Below are 25754 nucleotides of genomic sequence, written 5' to 3'. Positions count from 1 at the left end.
AGAGTGGAAGAGAGAAATAGAGAAAGAGATTTGAAATAAGGAACTTACTTTGTGATGAGAAAGCCATTTTTGAGCTGCGGTCTAGGCATTTTACAACAGGATAACCCTACTTGCACCCAGAGTCTGGATATTTAGATATGGACCCCGCTATAGGATTCCCACCTTTTTTTTTTTTTTCTCATGATTCCTTTAAAAACAACCACTCAGAACTGAAACAATGAAAAATTAGTGACCTGTGCCCCAACCACTGTATAAGTCCAGTCACAGATGTTTGCTCTCCTGCTGTCTGTCTCCTGATTGCCTGTGACATGGGACAGAGGACTGCCCTTCCCCCAGCTAATTGCATCCTGTCCAGGGATTGGTAAGTGATAAATCTTATGACTTTACTTCCTTTGGGAAAGTGTACTGAAACTGCTCCTTCCCTCAAACTGGCCAAGGTTTTCACTTCCATATTGGAAGCTTGGATATTTGGGAAGCACTGCAGAGCCCGCTGGGTGGCTTGCACATCATCATTTAGCATTGTTGACACATCAGCCCGGGAGGTTCCGACACAAGATGTATTTGCTGAATTCAAAGGTTCAAGAAAGAGACCATGAGTCACGAAATTTGAGCACCTTCTAGAAGCTGGGAATAGCCCTAAGCTGGTAGATGGCAAGAAAATATCTGCCACCTTACAAACTTAAGGAAATAAATTTTACCAACAAAGTGAATAATCAGGTATAAAATAATAATCTCTCAGAGCTTCCAAAAAAGACATCTTGATTTTAGCTTCAGAGAACTATGTCAAGACTTCATACCTACAAATCTATAAGTTAATAAATGGGTGTTTCTTTTCTGTCACTAACAAATTTGTTATAGCAGTGACAGAAAATTAATACACGTATTTTATACCATTTTCACTTTCATGGGAGACACATCCTACTGTTATTTTTATTTTCTGTGTATTTCTTGCCTCTTCTCTGATAAATAATATGCAGTTCTGGTCACAGTACAACTGGTGGGATGGAGGAATTCTGTTCCTCTGTTTTCAATCTAAGTGTTTTAGATGTCATCAAAATCACATTTGCTATTAACCAAAGCAAATTTCTTTTTTAAAAGACTGTTTTTGAAAGACCTTTGTTGTCAAACGTGACAGAAACCATACCAAAAAAAGAGAAATATTTAAATATTCAAAAATGTAAAAAAATAAATAAATGACAAATAAAACCTCAATTCCCAACTTTCTAAAAGCAGAATTTAGGTTGAAAATACTGCCTCCCCCCAAGAGAGCATATTTTCTTATCCAGAAGTGGCCAAGGAAGTTATAGAAAAGAACAAGAAGGTAGAGGCAAGAGTGTGGAAGGCACTGGACATGGGAGTTAGTTCCCAGGACTAATGTTGAACCTAAGAGAAATAGGATCTATGCTCAATGTAGAGGAACATGGTAAACATTGACCTAATGAGATTTCAGAATTGCTATGAATCAGTAAATACTGTATATCATATTTTTTTTTCCTTTTTTTTAAGATAAGGTTGTCTATTATCATCACGTCTCTGTACCACCAGTGTCCTATGTGTAAATGTCTGTGAGTGTTGGGGAGGGAAGCAGAAAATTCATGTGTAAATTTATATAAGATCAAGAGAATTCACATTCACCCTGACATATTGAACTGGCCAAAAAGTTCATCTGAATATTTTCATAAGCTCTTATAGAAAACCCCAAACTATCTTTTTGGCCAACCCAATATATAACATCATACTTTTTAAGCCTAATGTTGTAAGTGAAGAAATTTGGGTGTTCTGGGAAGAAGGTGAGATTGTTTTTATATGGCAAAGTTGTAAACATTTATGGACTTGAGGGTACTGTGTGGTTATTAGGTATTATGAAGTATTATTAGGTATTATTTACTCTTTTCTTCTTACATCATCATCAAAGTGTTAACATTCTCCTCCCACTGGCAATAGACTCAGCTTTATCATTTTCTTTTGGCAATAGCATGATAGAACATGTACTGCAAGCAAGGATTTGCATTGTACTCATACAAATAATCTTGCCAATTTGATTTCCTGCTAAGATTGTGAGAAAGGCTTTACATGAAACAGACCAGAGCCACAGTCTGCAGTCGAATCTCAGCTGAGCCGCAGCAATGACAAGGAGAAATAAATGCTTCTATTACAAGCCACTAGATTTTGTAGTGTTTTTCTTTGCTCAATTATTGTGGCAGTAGATAATGAATACAAACATAGTGTCTCATCTACACATTATTTATTTGAGTTTATAGTGTTCATTGCTTGAATATGTTGACCAAGTAACTTGCCCAAAGTTAGAAATGTAAAGCCTAGATTAAAACCTGGAGAACCTGACATTTGAGCCACAAAATTAGTTAATACACTGTAGTAATTCATTCTAGTATCTTGAATATTTTGTGTATCTACTCTAATAAGCATTGGGATAAAATGAGAACTGGTTTGTACCCAAAGTTGCATTTGAGGGAATTAAAGTATCACTTAAAGAAATATGTACTAGAATAAAATAGAGGCCATTAATGTAAGTTTTCTTAAAGAGATAGTCTTACATGCAGTCGATTTTCTTGAAAACTTAAAATATTGCATCTCCCCTAAGTTTCATATTTATTGATGCAGCTGTGTTTCTCTAGCACTGTTAGGTCTATTTTTTCCATAGCACTTGCAGTCTTTGTTCAATTCCTTCTTCATTATCTCAAGCAGTGACCATAATGGTTTTTCATATCTTATTTCCAAACTATTGGCCATAGATGCTCATATTTGATTGCTCAAAATGAACACAGTTCTAGGACTGTTTGCTCTCTCAAAAAAAGCTATTAAATTCCTAGGACATGGATTTTCTTTTCTTGCTCTGAACCCTTTTCTATGACCAAATAACAATGAGAACTTCTGAATAAAATATTCTACAGCCAGTTGTAGTATTTTATTCTTACATTTTAAATTCATGGATAAAATTAAATTCTTTACTGATCTCTACCATCCTCAATTCTTACTGCGCAGGTAAGAGATGTCATAGGTAATATCTATGGTCTCCTAAATGCTTTATCTATATCTTCATTTATATACATACTATAGCAATACCTGTAAGAGTTTTGGAATGTGTATGTGTGTGTGTGAGTTTGCACATAACTGGACTAATACCATTGTACTATCTTCAAATATGCTTTCGACTCCTAAAAATAAGCTTAAAATTTTTCACGGCTAAGTATATCTAACCCCAGTCCCTTGTTTATAAAAGTAGCAAGATATTCCATAGAATGGATATATAATAATTTATGTAAAGTTACTCATATAACTTTGAAATTTTCATTAGAAACATTGATTGGACTAATATCTTTTTATATCACCTAGAGATATAATTTCATGGCTAAAATATTTGAACTGCGAAAGATTATGTTAATTTATACCCACATGAGGTCTGGTGGCTCAGACAATAAAGAATCTGCCTATGATGCAGGAGACCCAGGTTCTCTTCCAGGGTTGGGAAGGTCCCCTTAAGAAGGGAATGGCTATCCACTGCAGTATTCTTGCTTGGAGAATTCCATGGACAGAGGAGCCTGGCGGGCTCAAAGAGCTGGACACGACTGAGTGACTAACACAGTACTCAAGGTCCATTTATACTTCCAGACAATGGTCGGAATGTTCACATGGATTTATTTTCCAAGAATAGGTTTAATTTGCCAAGCCCAAACAATCTAAATCATTGAAGAAGACAATAAATGTTTTCCTAAGCATTCCATAATTTTCAGGACACCTCTTCCACAAAAGTGTTAACATTTCACAGCATAGTAAAGAGTAGCACTAGTTTCATTTCTTTATAAAAATACATTTTTTTCTTCTTTTTTAGAATTATTTTTTGTTGAAGGATAATTGCTTTACATAATTTTGCTGTTTTCTGTCAAACCTCAACATGAATCAGCCATAGGTATACATTTTTAAAAAGTCCTTTTTGAAATGCTTTATATCTTAAGAGTCATGATATCATTAAAGCAGAGACCTGTGAAAGTATTAGTTGTAAGGACTTGAATTCATTTTTATCTTTTATTCATTTCCCAATTGTCTAAGTGAATAGAGTATCTGTTGGTATTGCTGTCATATTTTTCTTTGAAATAATTAACTATACTACAAAATTGCCTCATATTATATCATAGTTTTTAAGTATTTATTGTTAAATACACACACACACATTCACACACACACACACACACACACACATGCATACCCATATGAACACCCATGATGAAAAATCACAGCAAAATGATTCTTTGTTTTCATAGGTCCTCTTATTGTTTTTCATTACAAATGACTAAAGTGAGGCGAAGAGATTAACTCAACTTTCCCAAGGTCATTCATTTAAATGGTAAGCCCTGCATCTGATTTCTAAACTTAAATTCTCAAACAGCAAGTTAAACACGCCATATATAGTGTGTTGTGGTTTTCAATGGATATATAAAATATTTAATTTCTGAAAGACATCTTGGTATGTATTAGTTCATCTAGAATTTGACATTAAAATCAGGAGCAGCGGGAGATGATAAGAAACTAGAAATCACAGGTTAACAGAAGAATTGTGTAGAATATATTTGTTTCTTAGACATTAAATTAAACATTAAATCCTTGTTCATTTATGTTAATAAGTTCTCCCAAATAAGAAAGGAGCAAACTCTTATTTTATAATTTTTGTGGAAGCAAATTAAACTGCATTCACTATAAAGTTAAAAGAATTTGTAAAATATACTTAATTTGCAAGTTATTGCTGTCATGCTATATATTTCCTTTCCTCAATTTGGAAAAATAAAAATGTAATTTGAAAAATACTAGATTAAAAATAGGGAGATTGCTTTCAAAATCATTCAGACTCTGATTTTCTGTGATCCTAGAATAGTTCTATTCCAGATCTTACATTAGTTCCAGTTTTATTGTAAAAACAGACAAACATAAACCATGATATTATATTACCATATGCCTCATATTTTTTTAACCTCAAAGCTATTTCTGATTAATTTAGTTTTTTTTTTTTTTTGCAAAGTGCAATAAAAAGCAATCCTATGATTATTTCCTAATCTATATTTCTTTCATAGGATAATGGTAGCTGGCAATATCAGATTCATTGGTATATTGACAGAAAGCCATTAAAATGCTTTAAAGTAGAAAAAAATAAATAAATCTTGATTAAGATATAATGCTAGGAAATGATTCTGCTCGGCGTTCACCTTTTAAAGTAGATTCAGGACACGTATACAGTCTATTAAAACACATGTCTGAATTGACTCTATTTATACATAGAAGCTTTCTGTAAGAAGGGAGATGGTGGTACTTGGCTCATTTTACTCATGAATATCAAAATACTCATGAATGTCTCATTTGCAGGCAGCCACAAAACAGGATGTGCACATTCCCATTGTCCCAGATCATTACACTGAGTGAACCATGCATATCCTTGAAACACTTCTGAGGAAATGAAAGAGGTGGCATTAAACCTTGATGCCCTTAGGAGATATAACAACCCATCTCAAATGACCCAGCTACAAGAACTATTCCTATCAAGGAGAAATTTGGAAAGAAACCTCTACTGAATTCATGTATGAGAAAATGTAATAATCAAGAAATTTTCTCAATGTAATCAGTTTCTGATTATCAAGTCTGGATCTTACCATCTATGCATATTAGAATTATGTGTAGTATTTATTCATAAACATTGACTTTACATTTAATTAAGAAATGCCTGATTGATTTTAATATACTTTTATTGTTGTTAAAAATTATATATATAACATTCACAAACAACTAATCTCAAAAATATACAAGCAGCTTATGCAGCTCAATTCCAGAAAAATAAACGACCCAATCAAAAAATGGGCCAAAGAACTAACTAGACATTTCTCCAAAGAAGACATATGGATGGCTAACAAACACATGAAAAGATGCTCAACATCACTCATTATTAGAGAAATGCAAATCAAAACCACAATGAGGTACCACTTCACACCAGTCAGAATGGCTGCGATCCAAAAATCTGCAAGCAATAAATGCTGGAGAGGGTGTGGAGAAAAGGGAACCCTCCTGCACTGTTGGTGGGAATGCAAACTAGTACAGCCACTATGGAGAACACTGTGGAGATTTCTTTAAAAATTGCAAATAGAACTACCTTATGACCCAGCAATCCCACTTCTGGGCATACACACCGAGGAAACCAGAATTGAAAGAGACACATGTACCCCAGTGTTCATCACAGTACTGTTTATAATAGCTAGGACATGGGAACAACCTAGATGTCCATCAGCAGATGAATGGATAAGAAAGCTGTGGTACATATACACAATGGAGTATTACTCAGCCATTAAAAAGAATTCATTTGAATCAGTTCTGATGAGATGGATGAAACTGGAGCCGATTATACAGAGTGAAGTAAGCCAGAAAGAAAAACACCAATACAGTATACTAACATATATATATGGAATTTAGAAAGATGGCAATGATGACCCTGTATGCAAGACAGCAAAAAAGACACAGATATGTATAACGGACTTTTGGACTCAGAGGGAGAGGGAGAGGGTGGGATGATTTGGGAGAATGGCATTCTAACATGTATACTATCATGTAAGAATCGAATCGCCAGTCTATGTCTGACGCAGGATACAGCATGCTTGGGGCTGGTGCATGGGGATGACCCAGAGAGATGTTATGGGGAGGGAGGTGGGAGGGGGAGTCATGTTTGGGAACGCATGTAAGAATTAAAGATTTTAAAATTAACCCCCCCCCCAAAAAAAAGTAAAAAAAATAAAAAATAAAAAAAATTCCATTCCAAAAAAATAAATAAATAAATAAATAAATAACATTCAGTTCAGTTCAGTTGCTCAGTCATGACTAAATCTTTGCGACCCCATGAATTGCAGCACACCAGGCCTCCCTGTCCATCACCAACACCTGGAATTCACTCAAACTCACGTCCGTTGAGTTGGTGATGCCATCCAGCCATCTCATCTAATGTCGTCCCCTTCTCCTCCTGCCCTCAATCCCTCCTAGCATCAGAGTCTTTTCCAATGAGTCAACTCTTCGCATGAGGTGGCCAAAGTACTGGAGTTTCAGCTTCACCATCATTCCTTCCAAAGAAATCCCAGGGCTGATCTCCTTCAGAATGGACTGGTTGGATCTCCTTGCATTCCAAGGGACTCTCAAGAATCTTCTCCAACACTACAGTTCAAAAGCATCAATTCTTCAGTGCTCAGCTTTCTTCACAGTCCAACTCTCACATCCATACATGACTACTGGATAAAACATAGCCTTGACTAAATGGACCTTTGTTGGCAAAGTAATGTCTCTGCTTTTGAATATGCTATCTAGGTTGGTCATAACTTTCCTTCCGAGGAGTAAGCGTCTTTTAATTTCATGGCTGCAGTCACCATCTACAGTGATTTTGGAGCCCCCCGAAATAAAGTCTGACACTGTTTCCCCATCTATTTGCCAAGAAGTGATGGGACAAGTTGCCATGATCTTCTTTTTCTGAATGTTTAGCTTTAAGACAACTTTTTCATTCTCCTCTTTCGCTTTCATCAAGAGACTTTTTAGTTCCACTTCACTTTCTGTCATCTGCATATCTGAGGTTATTGATATTTCTCCTGGCAATCTTGATTCCAGCTTGTGCTTCTTCCAGCCAAGTTTCTCATGATGTACTCTGCATATAAGTTAAATAAGCAGGGTGACAATATACAGCCTTGATGTAGTCCTTTTCCTATTTGGAACCAGTCTGTTGTTCCATGTCCAGTTCTAACTGTTTCTTCTTGACCTGCATATAAGTTGCCCAAGAGGCAGGTCAGGTGGACTGGTATTCCCGTCTCTTTCAGAATTTTCCACAGTTTTCCACACAGTCAAATGCTTTGGCATAGTCAATAAAGCAGAAATAGATGTTTTTCTGGAACTGTCCACTGGAGAAGGGAATGGCAAACCACTTCAGTATTTTTTGCTTTGAGCACCCCATAAACAGTATGTAAAGGCAAAATGATAGGATACTGAAAGAGGAACTCCCCAGGTCGGTAGGTGCCCAATATGATAGTGGAGATCAGTTGAGAAATAACTCTAGAAAGAATGAACAGATCGAGCCAAAGCAAAAACAATAGCCAGTTGTGGATGTGACGTGATAGAAGCAAGGTCCGATGCTGTAAAGAGCAATATTGCATAGGAATCTGGAATGTTAGGTCCATGAATCAAGGCAAATTGGAAGTGGTCAAACAGGATGTGGCAAGAGTGAACGTCAGCATTCTAGGAATCAGTGAACTAAAATGGACTGGAATGGGTGAATTTAACTCAGATGACCATTATATCTACTACTGAGGGCAAGAATCCCTTAGAAGAAATGGAGTAGCCATCACGGGCAACAAAAGAGTCCGAAATGCAGTACTTGGATGCAGTCTCAAAAATGACAGAATGACCTTTGTTCATTTCCAAGGCAAACCATTCAATATCACAATAATCCAAATCTATGTCCCAACCAGAAATGATGAAGAAGTTGAAGTTGAACGGTTCTATGAAGACCTACAAGACTTTTGAGAAGTAACACCCAAAAAAGATGTTCTTTTCATTATAGGGGACTGGAATGCAAAAGTAGGAAGTCAAGAAACACCTGGGGTAATAGGCAAATTTGGCCTTGGAATACGGAATGAAGCAGGGCAAAGACTAATAGACTTTTGCCAAGAGAATGCACTGGTCATATATAACATTACATTTATCATTTTTAGCATTTTAACCAAACAATATAGTGGTATCAATTACATTCACAATGTTCTGCAAACATCACCATTTTTTATTTCCAAATTGTTTTATCAACCTAAATGGAAATTATATACCCATTAAGACACATGGAGCATCATTTTTGAAACATTCTATGAGACTAATGACAAGAAACAGATCGTGGTAAAAGAAGTAAATTTTTGTAGCAAACACAGAGGAAAAATAGAATAGAAGAAAATAAAATACTTGTTGATTGTCTTCTGGTAATGGGATGCTATTCTATTTTAATTTCTAATTTTTGACAATTTTTCTCATCTTTACTGAGACATAATTGACATATAACATTGTGTAAGTTTAAAATTTAAGCATGCTGATTTGAAACACATACGTTGTAAAATGATTACTCCTATAGTACTAGTACAATATACATCTTGTCACCTAATAACCATTTCCTTTCTAAAATAAGAAAATTTAAGATATACTCTCTAAGCAACTTTTAAGTACAGTTGTCCCTTGACCAGCGCAAAGTTGGGGGCACTGCAGCCCCACACTGTTGAAAGTCCACATAAAACTTTACTTCTGTGTCAGCAATTCTGCATCTATGGATTCAACCAAACTCAGATTGTATAGAACTGTAATATGTATATGTGCTTTAGGAACCCAATTATAAGTGCACCCATGCAGTCAATCAAGTTGTCAAAGGTCAACTATATAAATCACAGCATCATTAATTATGAACCCAATTAGATCCTCAGAACTCATTTATGTTATATCTGAAACTTTGTACCATTTAAACAACATCTCACCATTTTCCCCAAGCCTTTGATCTCTGGTAACCACAACTCTGATATTTGTTTCTATAAGTTCACCTTTTACAGATTCCATATAGTAGTGACCTCATGCAGTATTTGTCTTTCTCTGACTTATTTCACCTCACATAATACCCCCAAGGTTCATTCATATTGTTGCAAATGACAGGATTTCCTTCTTTCTTATTGCTCAATAATATTCCATCATATGTATATATAGCAAATTTTCTTTATTCATTCACCCATTGACAGGTGGTTTCCATATGGCTATTGTGAATAACGTTGGGTGCACATATATTTACAGTTATTATATGTCTTGATGTATTGACACTCTGATAATCATATAATGTCCTTTGTCTTATTACTCTTTTTGCCTTAAAATCTTTTTTGACTGATTTAAGTATAGCTATACCTGCTCAAAAGTCAGCTGATTGTCCTATGCGGGGACATTTGTATGTAACTACTTGCTTTTTTCTTGCTACTTTTAAGATTTTCTCTTTAATTTTTGCCAATTTAATTATAAAGTGCTTTAGTGTGGGCTTCTTTGTGTTCATCTTATTTAAGATTCCCTGTACTTCCTGGACTTGGATACGTGTTTCCTTCCCCAAGTTAGGGAAGTTTTCAGTAATTATTTCTTCAAATATTTTTTTTTCTGTCACTTGCTCTTTTCTCCTTCAAAGATTCCAATAATGTTAATATAACTATGATTTATCTTAATTTAGGAATCCCTTAAACTATCCTCATTTTTGTTCTGTTTTATTTTAATATTTTGCTGCTGTAATTAGGTCAACTTTGCTACCTTGTTTTCCAGATTGCTGATCCATTCTTCTGTATCATCCAATCTGCTGTTAATATCCCTCTACAATATTCTAAAATTTCGGTTACTGTATTTTTCAGTCTGATTTTCTTTTCTTTAATTCTGTCTTTTTGTTGATACTCTCACTGAGTTCATCCTTTCTCCTCCCTGAGTTCACTGAGCACTTTTATGTCTGTTACTTTGATCTCTTTATGAAGTAAATGACTGGTTTCCATTTAGTTTAGTTCTTTTTCTGAGAGGTTTTTGTCTTCTAATTTCATCTGGAAGTTATTCCTTTGTTTCCTCATTTTTCTAATTCTCTGTTTTTGTTTCTACCTGCTCGGTATATTAGCTACATATCCAGTTCTTGAAACAGTGTCCTTATGTAGAAGGTGTCCATGGGGTCCAAAGCCAGGTACCCCAGGGGTATTTCATGTGTGTGAAATCCTGTTGTGGTTGAGCTTTGTTTGCTCTGGGCTCACTGCTGGGTGGGACTTGTCCCTGGTCTATATGTCTATGACCCCAGCTGCAACTGCTGTGGGGGTGCTGACGTCTGGGGCTGGCCCCAGGTGTGACTGGCCACAGGCCCAACCATGGCTTTGGAGGAAGGTGTGCTAGTATGTGGACTGGCTCCAGGGACAGGAGCACCTGTTTGGAGGAGCACCAGTTTCAGCTGGGGCCACCCACTGGTTGGGTGATATACAGTTGGGCTGAACAAGTGGTTTGGGTGGTTCTAGTAACAAAGCAAAATGGCAAGGTAGGGCACATAGTGTTAGCCAGGTTGATGGAGAAGGAAAGAAATTCCTCCTGCCAGTGCCATACCTAGCAGGCGGAAGAAAAGTCAAAAAATTAAAAAAAGGCTCCATCAGTCCTTTCATTCCATGTGCTCTCTTCCCTTCTGATATATACTCTAAAATTAGTCAAGGGATCTTCTTGTTGTATGACCTGGGTGCATTTTAAGTTGCTGCCACTTCCCTAGAGCTTAGAGAGAGTGAGTTTTCATATGAGCCCTTCAAGAACGGAGTCTCAGTGTCTCAGTTTAGAATAGCTCTCTCATCCAAACATGAGCTCTGCTGGTTTTCAAAGTCAGATGTTATGAGGGCTCATTGTTGCAATGTAGGTCTCCTAGGATGGGGAGCTCAACACGGGCTTGAAATGTCACTCCTCGGGTAGTCCACCTCTCTGCTTCTACCCATCTAGGTGTGGCCTTTTCTTTATAGGCTTGGTTGTAAAAGATCAATTCTTCTGGTCTTCAGCTGGTTCTCAGAAATAGTGATTCAATATGTAGTTGTAGATTTGTGTGCCTATGGGAAGAAGTGCCTCTTCATGGATCACACCCTTCTTGTGGTAAAGAGGCTTGCATAACTCAATGAAGCTATGAGCCAGGCTATGCAGGGCAACCCAAAATGGATGGATCATAGTGAAGAGTTCTGACAAAATGTGGTCAACTGGAGGAGGGAATGGCAAACGACTCCAATATTCTTACCACATGAACATGAACAGTATGAAAAAGATGAAAAGATATTACACTGAAAGATGAGCCCCCCAGGTTAGAAGATGTCCAGTACACCAGTGGGGGAGAGTGGACGGCAATTATTAATAGCTCCAGAAAGAATGTGGCTGGGTTCAGTTTTGGGTACATCTAGTGGTGAAAGTAAAGTCTGATGCTGTAAAGAATGACATTATATAAGAACCTGGAATATTATGTCCCTCAATCAAGCTAAATTGGACATGGTCAAGCAGGAGATGGTAAGAGTGAACATTGACATATGATAAATCAGTGAACTAAAATGGACTGGAACACAGCTGCAAAATTAGAAGACCTGCTTGCTCCTTAGAAGAAAAGCCATGACAAACCTAGGCAGCATACTAAAAACCAAAGACATCACTTTGCCAACAAAGGTCTGTATAGTCAAAGCTATGGATTTTCCTGTAGTTATGTATGGATGCTAGACTTGGACCATAAAGAAGACTGAGTGCTGAAAAATTGATGGTTTCAAATTGTGATGCTGGGGAAGACTCTTCAGAGTCCCTTGGAGAGCAAGAAGATCAAACCAGTCTATCCTAAAGGAAATCAATCCTGAATATTCGTTGGCAGGACTGATGCTGAAAATGAAGCTCCAATACTTTTAGCTACCTGATGAGAAGAGTCGTCTCATCGGAAAAGACCCTGATGCTGGGCAAGATTGAAAGCAGGAGGAGAAGGGGGTGGCAGAGGATGAGATGGTTAGATAGCATCACTGACTCAAGAGACAAGATTTTAACCAACTCTGGGAGATGGTGAAGCACAGGGAAGCCTAGGGTGCTACAGTCCATGGCGTCACAGAGTCAGATGTGACTTACTGAGTGATCAACAATAATAATGGAAGGAGGTGAGCTCAGGATCTTCCTACTCTTCCATTTTCAACCCGAAGTCCTTACACATATGATTTAATGAAAAAATATCATATTCCTTCCTTATATTTTGCCGCCAGAACCTCTGCCATAAGAATATCTCTGCTTTGAAAATAAAATACCAAACTTCAGAAAACAGTTAAAAGGTGGATAAGTACTCCAGTGGCTATATTATTTGTATTCATCTACTAGATTCATATTTTTCCTAAATAGCTATTAAGACTCACCTGAAATAGATATTCTCTGAAGTGCAATAAAAATAATTGAATTTAAATGCTCTTATTTTTTTCCTAGTGTTATATAGGCTGTATTATGTACTATTTTTAACACCTTCCCACTTTCTGGGATAGAATAGAATAATATTTTTTAAACATAACAACGTTTCTATTTCCTTTTGTTCAGGATGAGAAAAAGATAATTACAATGAAATTTACTACATTGAAAAGGCTTCTTAGTGGCTCAGTGGTCAAGAATCCACCTGCCAATGCAGGAGATGCAGGAGATTTGGGTTCGATCCCTGGTCATGAAAATCCCCTGGAAGAGGAAGTTGCAACCCCCTCCAGTATTCTTGCCTGGGAAATTCCATGGACAGAGGAGGCTGGCAGGCTACAGTCCACGGGGTCACAGAGTCAGACACGGCAGAGTGAGTATGCAGGCACTACATTTAGCTGATAAATTTAAATTACCCCAGCTCTGCCCTTAAATCAATTGCTTGTGTCTTTCTTCAAGAGTGAACTCAAGAAAAGAACATATATATCACTTAGAATAAGATATCATTGATTGGTTGTGACTTTTTTGATCCCTTTACAAGACAATGTTCCCGAAAGAAGAAGTAAAGCTCTTTTTGTAAATCCAGATCAGAGACTAATGTGTTGCTCTGTGAACAAAAGGAACAAATATAGACATTAAGATTAAACATTGGTTTAATACTGTAAGAGGGAGCAGTATATAACTTAGACCAAATCCTTGCAAGATCTGGAGTTGAAAATGTCTACCATTTATATGAAAAGTATTGTTTAAACTGAAAGGATACATTTCTTAAACCAAAAAGACTTCAGACATAGTTAATTGCTAATTGTAGAAGTTCTACCACTGCCAACAAGGAGTTATCTGGAGTGGTGGTGTCACAAAAAATTATTTGCAGCATAGGGGAAAAAAAAAAAAAAAGCAAACTCAATGTTTTTGGATATTGAAGTGCAGTGTGAATAATTTTTAAACTTTATTATAGTGGAATAATAGCACAGGTTCATATAGGGCAATAGGTGTGGCTTTCTTAGAGTAACAATACCTCATATCCATATATATATATATGTTTATGTTTATATACACACATATATATATGAAGGACTGTTTTAACATATCTTAATTATTCTGTAGAAAACTAACAAAAGAATGAGAAACTATTTCATGATTTTTTCCATGATGCTTAAAGCCTTAATACTCCATTATTCAAATTTAGCCTAACATAACCCTAATTATATAGACATTGTTTAGTTATTCTTAAGGACTACAAATTATAGAACCTTGAAAATTTGTCATTTTTTCTTCCAAATTACTTATCCTTCTTCCCTGAATGTTTCTAGGCTTGCTTCACATGAAAGATGTTTTAATAATATTTATTTCAACACGGTCAACTGCTCTTTCTCTTCTGGCAGAGATCTAAAAGGGTTTAAATACCCTGATGGCATCCTGCCAGGAATTAGCTGCAGGTAGAAAGATGGAAAGAATAAAAAAAGTAAACAAAGTTTCAACCCACTGAGAGTGCTGCTCCAAGCTAGGCAATAAAGACAACAGGTTTATATGCTGGTTTCTCTTCAGGGAGAGAATGTTGGACAGTTTCCTTTTGATTGATTCTCTAAATCTTTCCCTTTCATGTTCAGTCTTTCCACAGTTTTTGCCACTGTTTCTACTGTTCTTTCAAGTAGGGAGTTTGATTCCCAGCAGTGCTAATATTGGTTTCTTCCTAGACAAGAAACCTATGAAAATCTTAAAACCAATGAAATGGAATTTTTACATCATCCATTCATGTGACAAGTTTATTACAGTCTTTGAAAATTGTATTACTGAGTTCCATTGTAGTCATCCTGTAGCAGTAGATAATGAAAAAATAGCTTAACAATTCAATTTTTATAATAAAAAGACATATGAGTAATATTTATGTGGGTTCTCTCATTTATGCCAAAGAGAAAAGCTCATGGGAAAAATTGATGAAAACCTGGATTCAGCTTTCTTAAAGTGACTCTTTCCATTTTCTGTAATATGGTATACAAGCAGGGAGTATCATGGACAAAAAGATTTGTCTAAGCCTAAAACAGTAGCTCTTATCACTTTGATTCATATAATCCATGTTCTTTTCATTCTTTCCAGCTTCCCAGAAAGGCTTTTCCCTACGAAGTGAGAACTTTTTCTGTTAATGAAAATGTGAAAATTGCTTAACAGTTTCCAATGGTTCTTGCATTCATATGGCTCTGCTTCAAGGAGGCAACGATGGTTTTGATTTTCTAACTCCTCCTTCAGTAAGTCTGTGTTGTCCCTGAAGACACCTGACAATTTTTAGTATCCCATCTCTGAACCTAGGGAAAGCCCCTGGAGTACATATTCTTGTTTTTGTTAACTAGAGGAAGAGCTTGCAGAATAAGACGCCAGGGAGAGAACTGGGTTTCATATTAGTGTTTCACTGCCAGTGTTTAGTGGCAGCATCTACACCTAGCCTGTGTAGCCACTGAGAAAACTAAGGCGAATACAAAAAAAAAAAAAAGGAATCAGATAGCTATATCTAATTTAATTTTAGCTTTAAAATACACAAAAATCCATATTAATATAATGAAGTTAAATGCAGATATACATATACATATATTATATATATATGCTGCTAAGTTGCTTCAGTCATGTCCGACTCTGTGCGACCCCACAGACGGTAGCCCACCAGGCTCCCCCATCCCTGGGATTCTCCAGGCAAGAACACTGGAGTGGGTTGCCATTTCCTTCTCCAATGCATGAAAGTGAAAAATGAAAGTGAAGTCGCTCAGTCGTGTCTGACTCTTCGCAACACCATGGACTGCAGCTTACCAGGCTCCTCTGTCCACGGGATTTTCCAGGCAAGAGTACTGGAGTGGGGTGCCATTGCCTTCTAATATATATATATATATATATATATATATATATATATATATATAGGAGTGTGTATATATATGTGTGTGTGTGTGTGTGTGTGTGTGTGTGTGTGTGTATACACACTTCCTAGGTGGCTCAGGGATAAAGAATCCATCTGCCAATGCAGAAGATGAAGGAGACACAGGTTAGATCCCTGGGTTGGGAAGATCCCCTGGGAGAAGGAAATTGCAACCGACTCAAGTATTCTTTCCTGGAAAATCCCATGGACAGAGGAACCTGGCAGGTTATATATGGCCCACGGGGTCACAAAGAGTCAGACACAGCTTAGCAAATAAACAACAACTATATATATATATGTATGTATATATATATATATACACACACACACATATTGTTTGAGAAAAATGGGCACTGAATATAAAGATAAAGGTGTTTCTAAGTTAATATAAGATGCAAATTCATATTAGTGAGCAGTACCCACTCTAAACTCCCTGAAACTAGCCTACATAAGAGTAGAGTTTTTCAGGAAAGGGAAGCATGGATTTTGTAAGTCTATAAGAGCTACCCATCTTGACATTTCTTTTATCCACCCTCTTCCTCACCTTTATGTGACACCAACTATTCCCATGTGGAAAAGCAAGAGTGCATCACTGGAGCTCAGGCAGCCTCTCTACCCCTGGTTTATGAAGGGCTGAGCAGTTTAGGGTTGCCTGTAGATAACATGGCTTTATTAGGAAATACCCAGGTTCAAGTAATTTTGATGAGAGTTCTCAAGAAAGCAGCCAACAAGGGTGAGGGGCCCCATAAATCCAGCATACTACTCTGGAATGAGTCGAAGGATTATGGTCAAGAATTTTCTGCCTAATACTGCAGCATGTTAGGGAGCTCTGAAGCACAGACCACCACTGAGGACTCTGAAAACTCAAAAATGCATCCCCAGGCAATTCAGAATTTGGATGCATGCTGTACAGAGAATTATAAAGAGCATGAGCTATATTTGTTATCCTTTGTTTTCTATTGCTGCTATAACAATTATTTCATATCACATATGATATGTGAATATATCATATCACATCATAAATATCACATATTTGTGATCCTACAGTTATCCAGATCAGAAATACTTATGAATATCACCAGACTGAAATTGAGGTGTCAACAGACTATCCTGGAGGCTAGAAGAGAATTTATCTTCTTGGTCATTCACACATTAGCATAATTCAGTTCTGTTCAGCAATCTGAAGTCTCTGATTCCTTACCTGCAGTCAGTGTGAGGCAGCCCATTTCTCCTAGAAGCCTTTGTGCAGCCTTCTCACATAATCCCTTGCATCTCAGAACCAGGAACTGAGCATAAAATCCTCATATTGTTTCTCTGACCTTGTTCTTTCAGGGCATCTCTGATCATAGATGGGAAAGTTTCTCTGCTTATTTGACTCACTTGATCAGATTGGGTCCACTCAGACAATCCAGGACAATCTCATTTCAAAGTCTGTCACCTTAGTCATATCTGCAAAATACGTTTTGTCATGTAAGTCTTACTGTTTTAAGATCTGAGAATTTGGGTGTGGGCATCTTTGGGAGACTGCTATTCTGTTTATCAGGAAAGTATTAATTGCTCAGTCCTGTTCAACTCTTTGTGACCCCACAGAGCCCGACAGTCTCCTCTGTCCATGAGATTCTCCAGGCAAGAATACTGGAGTGGGTCGTTATTCCCTTCTCCAGGGGATCTTTCCAACCCTGGGATGGAACTGGGTCTCCTGCATTGTAGGCAGATTCTTTACCATCTGAGCCTCCAGAGAAACCATACCTGTTTTATTGTTTCCCTTCCTCTCAATGAACTCTGTAAAAGCCAGCAGATGGAGAGAATTATAGTGAATATATACCTGTTCAGGTACTGCCAGTATCAAATTTGTTATCTGACTTGAGGAGGGAAAAATATAAATCAGGGTGAGACTAGAGTTTAACTTTGTGCTAGAAAATGTTTTGCAATACCTCAGACTAGGCAGAAAACTTTAAGATCTGCCCAAGGTGACATTACAGGAGTGGAAAAGGCTGATTTGAGATAACCAAGTGAAAGGAAGAGCTATTTATATATCCACAATAAATTCAACCCATTTAATTAACCCATTGCACATATTTTAATATTTTTGTTTTGTGTTACATTATTGGCAGCAAGGCTGTTTAGAAATGATAGAGACTTTATACTCATTGTAAAAGATTGTTTATCCCTTGTGCTGGGGAAAAGAGAATCTGAGTTCTTGTTCAATTGACAGCTAGTTTCAATTATATACTTTTATGAAAATTAAAAAAAATTCATAAAATATAATCATAATAATCATTAATTACCTATTTATATATTCTAGGAATTATATAAATATTTTAGATTATCATATTTATATAACCTCACGCAAATAATTGTTTTATTTTTATTTCTGCTATACAAGTGAGAGACCCAAAATTAACAAATTCTCTTAAATTACACTGGCATTAAATGACAGAAGGGAAGTTGAATCTGCATTAGCTTTACTTCAAATTAAGGGTCTTAACAGGTAGAACACTTATTATTTTCTCTTATGTTTTAATAAATATATTTTTGTGAATACTCGAACAGCAGGAAAAAGTTTTATGGCAGAGTATTCTGAAAGATGACCTTATTACTTTACAGAAGTGTAAGTATAGGGAAATCTCAACAACTATGCCTGTATTTGTAAAAGAGATTAGATATAATTTTCAGACAGATGGAGTTATCAAGGAATGAAGAATATAGTGAGGACATTTTTTGAAATATAAGCTTCACTTATTTTTTTTTTACATTTTTAAGAAAATTTTAAAACAGAATAATAATTATACTATATGTAAATAGAAGTTAGAAGCAATCTTCAACACAAGACCACAGTATTTGCACCTCACACCACTTTAAAATACCACTATTACATGGAGTAGTTGTGAAAACATTGTTTCCAAATGATTAGCTTACTTGAAAATTTTAAAAATTCAACTTTGCATTACATTTAAGGAAATAAATTAAAAACACACCTTGATATAAATTTTGAAGACAAAGAGGAAATACGCCTTTGGGCAGATGGGTGAAGGTGTAAGCTAGATGGGAATAGTAGAGGAACACTTTAGGTTCACCACAAAGGGAATAATATTTTTAAAGTAAGTGGATTTAAAATGAGGTTAGTAATGTACTAGGGAAAATAATACTGCTGTTAGAAGAACAAACCCCAATCTCAGCGGCTTCACATTCACTCAAAGGATTCCTATTCACACAAATTCCTATGCAGTTATTTCTTGATTTGGTGACCTTCTTTCTAGTGGTAACTCCATTGAGAGACCTTTTATACTTCTGTTGTTAAAATGTGGAAAGGCCTCTGTTGGAAACTCCTCATAGAGTAGAAAGATGAGGAGACAACACTGATGGAAATAGTGAAGGTCTAAGGGACTAAGCATTGCATTATTTTTCCATTGGGGGGGAAAAAAAAAAGATGAGGTTATCAGAACAAAAAGAATATAGCAATAGTTAAAATTTAAATAAAATCATATCAATAATTACATGTATGTCAAATACCATGGTAGAAGAGGTGGAAATTGATTCAGTTCAGTTCAGTCGCTCAGTTGTGTCCGACTCTCTGTGACACCACAGATTGCAGCATGCCAGGCCTCCCTGTCCATCTCCAACTCCTGGAGTCCACCCAAACCCATGTCCATTGATCTGGTGATGCCATCCAACCATCGCATCCTCTGAGTTCCCCTTCTCCTCCTGCCCTCAATCTTTCCCAGCATCAGGGTCTTTTCCAATGAGTCAGCTCTTCACATTAGGTGGCCAAAGTATTGGAGTTTCAGCTTCAATATCAGTCCTTCCAATGAACACCCAGGACTGATCTCCTTTAGGATGGGCTGGTTGGATCTCCTTGCAGTCCAAGGGACTCTCAAGAGTCCAACATCACAGTTCAAAAGTATCAATTCTTCTGTGATCAGCTTTCTTTATAATCCAACTCTAACATCCATACATGACCACTGGAAAAACCATAGCCTTGACTAGATGGACCTTTGTTGGCAAAGTAATGTCTCTGCTTTTGAATATGCCATCAAAGTTGGTCATAACTTTCCTTCCAAGGAGTAAGCGTCTTGTAATTTCATGGCTGCAATCACCATCTGCAGAGATTTTGAAGCCCAGAAAATTAAAGTCAGCCACTGTTTCCACTGTTTCCCCATCTATTTGCCATGAAGTGATGGGACTGGATGCCATGATCTTTGTTTTCTGAATGTTGAGCTTTAAGCCAGGTTTTTCACTCTCTTCTTTCACTTTCATCAAGAGGCTCTTTCGTTCTTCTTCAATTTCTGCATATCTGAGGGTGGTGTCATCTGCATATCTGAGGTTATTGATATTTCTCCCGGCAATCTTGATTCCAGCTTGTGATACCTCCAGCCCAGCGTTTCTCATGATGTACTCTTCATAGAAGTTAAATAAGCAGGGTGACAATATGCAGCCTTCATGTGTTCCTTTTCCTATTTAGAACCAGTCTGTTGTTCCATGTCCAGTTCTAAATGTTGCTTCCTCACCTGCATACAGATTTCTCAAGAGGCAGGTCAGGTGCTCTGAAATACCCATCTCTTTCAGAAGTTTCCACAGTTTATTGTGATCCACACAGTCAAAGGCTTTGGCATAGTCAATAAAGCAGAAATAGATGTTTTCTGGAACTCTCTTGCTTTTTCCATGATCCAGCAGATGTTGGCAATTTGATCTCTGGTTCCTCTGCCTTTTCTAAAACCAGCTTGAATATTAGGAAGTTTATGGTTCACATATTGCTGAAGCCTGGCTTGGAGAATTTTGAGCAATACTTTACTAGCATGTGAGATGCGTGCAATTGTGCAGTACCTTGAGCATTCTTTGGCATTGTCTTTCTTTGGGATTGGAATGAAAACTGACCTTTTCCAGGCCTGTGGCCACTGCTGAGTTTTCCAAATTTGCTGGCATATTGAGTGCAGCACTTTCACAGCATCATCTTTCAGGATTTGAAATAGCTCACCTGAATTCCATTACCTCCACTAGCTTTGTTCGTAGTGATGCTTTCTAAGGCCTACTTGACTTCATATTCCAGGATATCTGGCTCTACGTGAGTGATCATACCATCGTGATTATCTTGGTAGTGAAGATCTTTTTTGTACAGTTCTTTGTGTATTCTTGCCACCTCTTAATATCTTCTGCTTCTGTTAGGTCCATACCATTTCTGTCCTTTTTCGAGCCCATGTTTGCATGAAATTTTCCCTTGGTATCTCTAATTTTCTTAAAGAGATCTCTAGTCTTTCCCATTCTGTTGTTTTCCTCTATTTCTTTGCATTGATCGCTGAGGAAGGCTTTCTTCTCTCTTTGCTATTCTTTGGAAATCTGTATTCAGATGCTTATTTCTTTGCTTTTCTCCTTTGCTTTTCGTTTCTCTCCTTTTCACAGCTATTTGTAAGGCCTCCCCAGGCAGCCATTTTGCTTTTTTGCATTTCTTTCCCATGGGGATGGTCTTGATCCCTTTCTCCTGCACAATCGCATGAACCTTTGTCCATAGTTCGTTAGGCACTCTATCTATCAGATCTAGTTCCTTAAATCTATTTTCACTTCCACTGCATAATCACAAGGGATTTGATTTAAGTCGTACCTGAATGGTCTAGTGGTTTTCCCTACTCTCTTCAACTTAAGTCTGAATTTCTCAATAAGGAGCTGATGATCTGAGCCACAGGCAGCTGCTGGTCTTGGTTTTGCTTACTGTATAGAGCTTCTCCATCTTTGGTTGCAAAGAATATAATCAATCTGATTTTGGTGTTGACCATCCGGTGATGTCCAAGTGTAGAGTGTTCTCTTGTGTTGTTGGAAGAGGGTGTTTGCTATGACCAGTGCATTTTCTTGGCAAAACTCTGTTAGCCTTTGCCCTGCTTCATTCTGTATTCCAAAGTCAAATTTGCCTGTTACTCCAGGTGTTTCTTGACTTCCTACTTTTGCATTCCAGTCCCCTACAATGAAAAGGACCTCTCTTTTGGGTGTTAGTTCTAAAAGGTCTTGTAGGTCTTCATAGAACCATTCAACTTCAGTTGGGGCATAGACTTGAATTACTGTGATATTGAATGGTTTGCCTTGGAAATTAACAGAGATCATTGTGTCATTTTTGCTAAAAATACAAAAAGCAAATCTAACAGATTTGACTCATATTAGCAATTGGAGACTTCATCATTCTTCTATGTAACTGGCAAAACATGTAGATAAAAAGTTAAAATATATATTTAATGTTTAATTTGAACTATTCGACAGGTTTTATCACTGCAGCTGAAACTACAGAAAATATACCATAAATGTAATGTGCTACTGCAAATGTAATGTTCTCCTCAAAAGTATATGATAGACTTTGAAACAATTCATTAAATTTAAAAATGTAGTGTTTAACCACAGAAGAATTAAATTAGAAATCATTGACATGAAGGAATCTGTGGGGAAAAGAAACAAATTAGAAAAATCTGAATAATAAATGGTCAAAGAGGAAATCACAGGGGAAATTAAAAATCTGTCAAATTGAATGACAATGGAAAGAAAAATTCAAACTTAGAGCAATTTAACCCAGTGTTAAGGAGGATATTATACCTTTAACTGCTTATATAAAAATATTTTTTCAAAGTAAATGAATAAGTTTCTATCTATAGAGAGTAGGAAAAACAAAGTAAACTAAGCCCAAAGTAATTAGAAGGGAAGGTATATGAATTGACATAAAGAAATTATAATAAATGAAATTAAAATTAATAAATATATAGAGAAATTAGGTCAAAACTGATTATTTGAAAACTAATACAGTCTGTGAGCATATAGAGAGGCTGAACAATTTTTAAGAAGTAAAGCAAGTATAAGTAATACCAGTAATGTGAAAAAGGACATACTTCTACATGTCTTATAAACTCTTTAAGGACAGTAGAATAAAAATAGACCAAATCAACACACAAAACACTAAATAATCTGAGTTGCTCAAATCTATTTTAAGAAAAGATTTTGTATTCAGAAATTTTGAATTGGAATATCAGTAAATAAAAACAGCCATTAGACCTGTATAGCTTCACTGATGATTCCATTAAACATTTAAGGAAGGAAAAAGTATCAATACTACAGAAACTCTTTTAAAAATAAAGACCAAACTCTTCTCACCTCATTTTACAAGATTTAACCCAGGATAATGATATCAAGAGTTGACTCATTGGAAAAGACTCTGATGCTGGGAGGGATTGGGGGCAGGAGGAGAAGGGGACGACACAGGATGAGATGGCTGGATGGCTTCACCAACTCGATGGACATGAGTCTGAGTGAACTCCAGGAGCTGGTGATGGACAGGGAGGCCTGGTGTGCTGTGATTCTTGGGGTCACAAAGAGTTGGACACGACTGAGCAGCTGAACTGAACTGAACTGAATGATATCAAAATCTGAAGAAGAAATTATAAGACCAGAAAATTACATGCAAAAAAGAATAATATATGACTCCTTGGAAAAATTCTTAACAAAATATTAGAAAATTTAATACAGAAATATATTAAAAGTATAATTCACCACAAGCAAATGGAGTTTATATCAGGAAATCAAATTGCTTTAATGCTTGACATTAATAAAGCTAACATTATAAGTAGAATAAAAATGAAAACTTATATGATAATTTCAATAGTTTAAGAAAAATTGTTTGAGAAAATTCAACATCTGTACATGCTTGAGAAATTCTAAATATAAATAGAAAAAAATGTTATTTATTAGGCATATTAAAAGTATCTCATGTCAATTAATAAATCAGTGGGAAAGAACAGAAAGTTTTGAAATATATCTACATGAGTAGTCAATTTATTTGCAACAAAAGTACCAAGAAGATTGAATGGGTAAAAGGAAAGTGTTTTCAACAGGTAGACTTTGGCCACCTTATGTGAAGAGTTGACTCATTTGAAAAAACCCTGATACTGGGAAGAATTGAAGGTGGGAGGAGCAGGGTATGACGGAGGATGAGATGGTTGGATGGCATCACCGACTAAATGGACATGAGTTTAAGTATACTCCGGGAGTTGGTGATGGACAGGGAGGCCTGGTGTGCTGCATTCCATGGGGTTGCAGAGTCGGACACGACTGAGAAACTGAACTGAATTCAGTGTTGGACTAAATGGATAAACACAGTAGAAAAAGAGAGAGCTTTGAACCCTATCTCACACACTCCTCAAAAATTAAATCAAAATTAAAGACAAATTCAAAGCTTAAGATTTTAGCTTTAGTATATAGGAGAGGGCTTTTCAGGTAGAGCTAGTGGTAAAGAACCCTGCCTGCCAATGCAGGAGACATAGGACACTCGAGTTCAATCCCTGAATGTGGAAGATCCTCTGGAAGAGGGTATGGCAACCCACTCTAGTGTTCTTACTTGGACAATTCCATGGACAGAGGAGCCAGAGGGGGCTATAGTCCATAGGGTTGCCAAGAATTGGACACTACTGAAGTGACTTAGCAGACACAAATATGGGAGAAAGCCTGCACAACTTTGGGGTAAGCAAAGATTTCATAGATGAAACTAACTGAATAAACAGTGCTAAATTAGAATTATTTAAATAAATGTTCACTCATGAAAATACACCACTAAGAACTTGATAAAGGTAAATATAGATAGTGAAAATGTATTTTCTATGCATATAATATATTAATTTTTAGAATATATGAAATTAATTAAATGTCAGTATAGATAATCCAATGTAAAATGTTTATTTGAACTGATATTTTAAGTCATTAGCAGCATCATTATCCATAAAATGTAAATTAAAACCATAATGAGATGGTTTCATATCCACTAGCCTGTGTTTAACAATATCAAATATTGTGAAGCATATATATGGAACTCTTCTACTTTACTAGGGACAGTATAAAATGATACATTTTTTGTAAAATTATTCAGAAATTTTGTATAAATTTAAAAATCCAACTACCCCATGACCCAAAATTTCCACTTCTATATATTTGCACAAAACTTATAAAAACATTCCTACAATAATACTTGTATAAAAAATGTTCTTTTTTAATAAGCACCTCAAACTGTAAATAACCCAAACACCTATCAATTTCAATTAAATTGTATTCCTACAATTGTGTATTTCTTAGCAATAAAAACAAAAGAAGCTAATAAGTACAGCATATGGATGGATCTCAAAAAGATTATTGTTTCAGATTCTATGTACAGGTAAGCTCATAGTGTATTTGTCTTCAACTCATTCCACTTAGCATAATGCCTTCAAGTTTCAACTATGTTGTTGCAAAAGGCAAGATTTCCTTCTTTTTTAAGGCTGAATAGTATTCTGTTCTATTTTCTATTTTCTTAATCCATTTATCCAACAAAGGACATATGTTGCTTCTATGTCTTACCTACTGTAAATAATGCTGCAAGAAAAATGAGGGTGTAATTCATGTGAGTGTTTTTGTTTCCTTCAGATACATAGCCAGGTGTAGAATTGTTGGATCATATGGTAGATCTATTTTTTAATTTTTAGAGGATCCTCTACCTGTATTCCAGTACCAATTTAGATTCACACCCAGAGTTCATAAAGGTTCCATTTTTCCCCTATCCTCACCAACACTTGTTAGTTTTTTGTTTTGATTACATTCATAACAATTTAATTAACAATAAAGTTAAGAAAAGAAATTTTATTGATATTTGAGCCAAACTGAGGGTTATGACCTGGGAAGCAGATTCTAAGAAACTTCTGAGAACTGTTCCACCTGTTAGAAGTCTTAAGCACAGTCATATATATTTTTGAGACCAAGGACTGTACATCAGAATGGAAAAACAGTATTTTACAGTAAATTCACCAAGGCTGTGTAGTCTAGGTAAGACATGTGAAGAGCCAGCAGCAAGACACCATGACGA

The sequence above is a fragment of the Ovis canadensis genome, chromosome 16 (genome assembly GCF_042477335.2).
Source record: "Ovis canadensis isolate MfBH-ARS-UI-01 breed Bighorn chromosome 16, ARS-UI_OviCan_v2, whole genome shotgun sequence".
Classification (NCBI taxonomy): Eukaryota; Metazoa; Chordata; class Mammalia; order Artiodactyla; family Bovidae; genus Ovis; species Ovis canadensis.
This window is presented reverse-complemented; position numbering follows the sequence as displayed.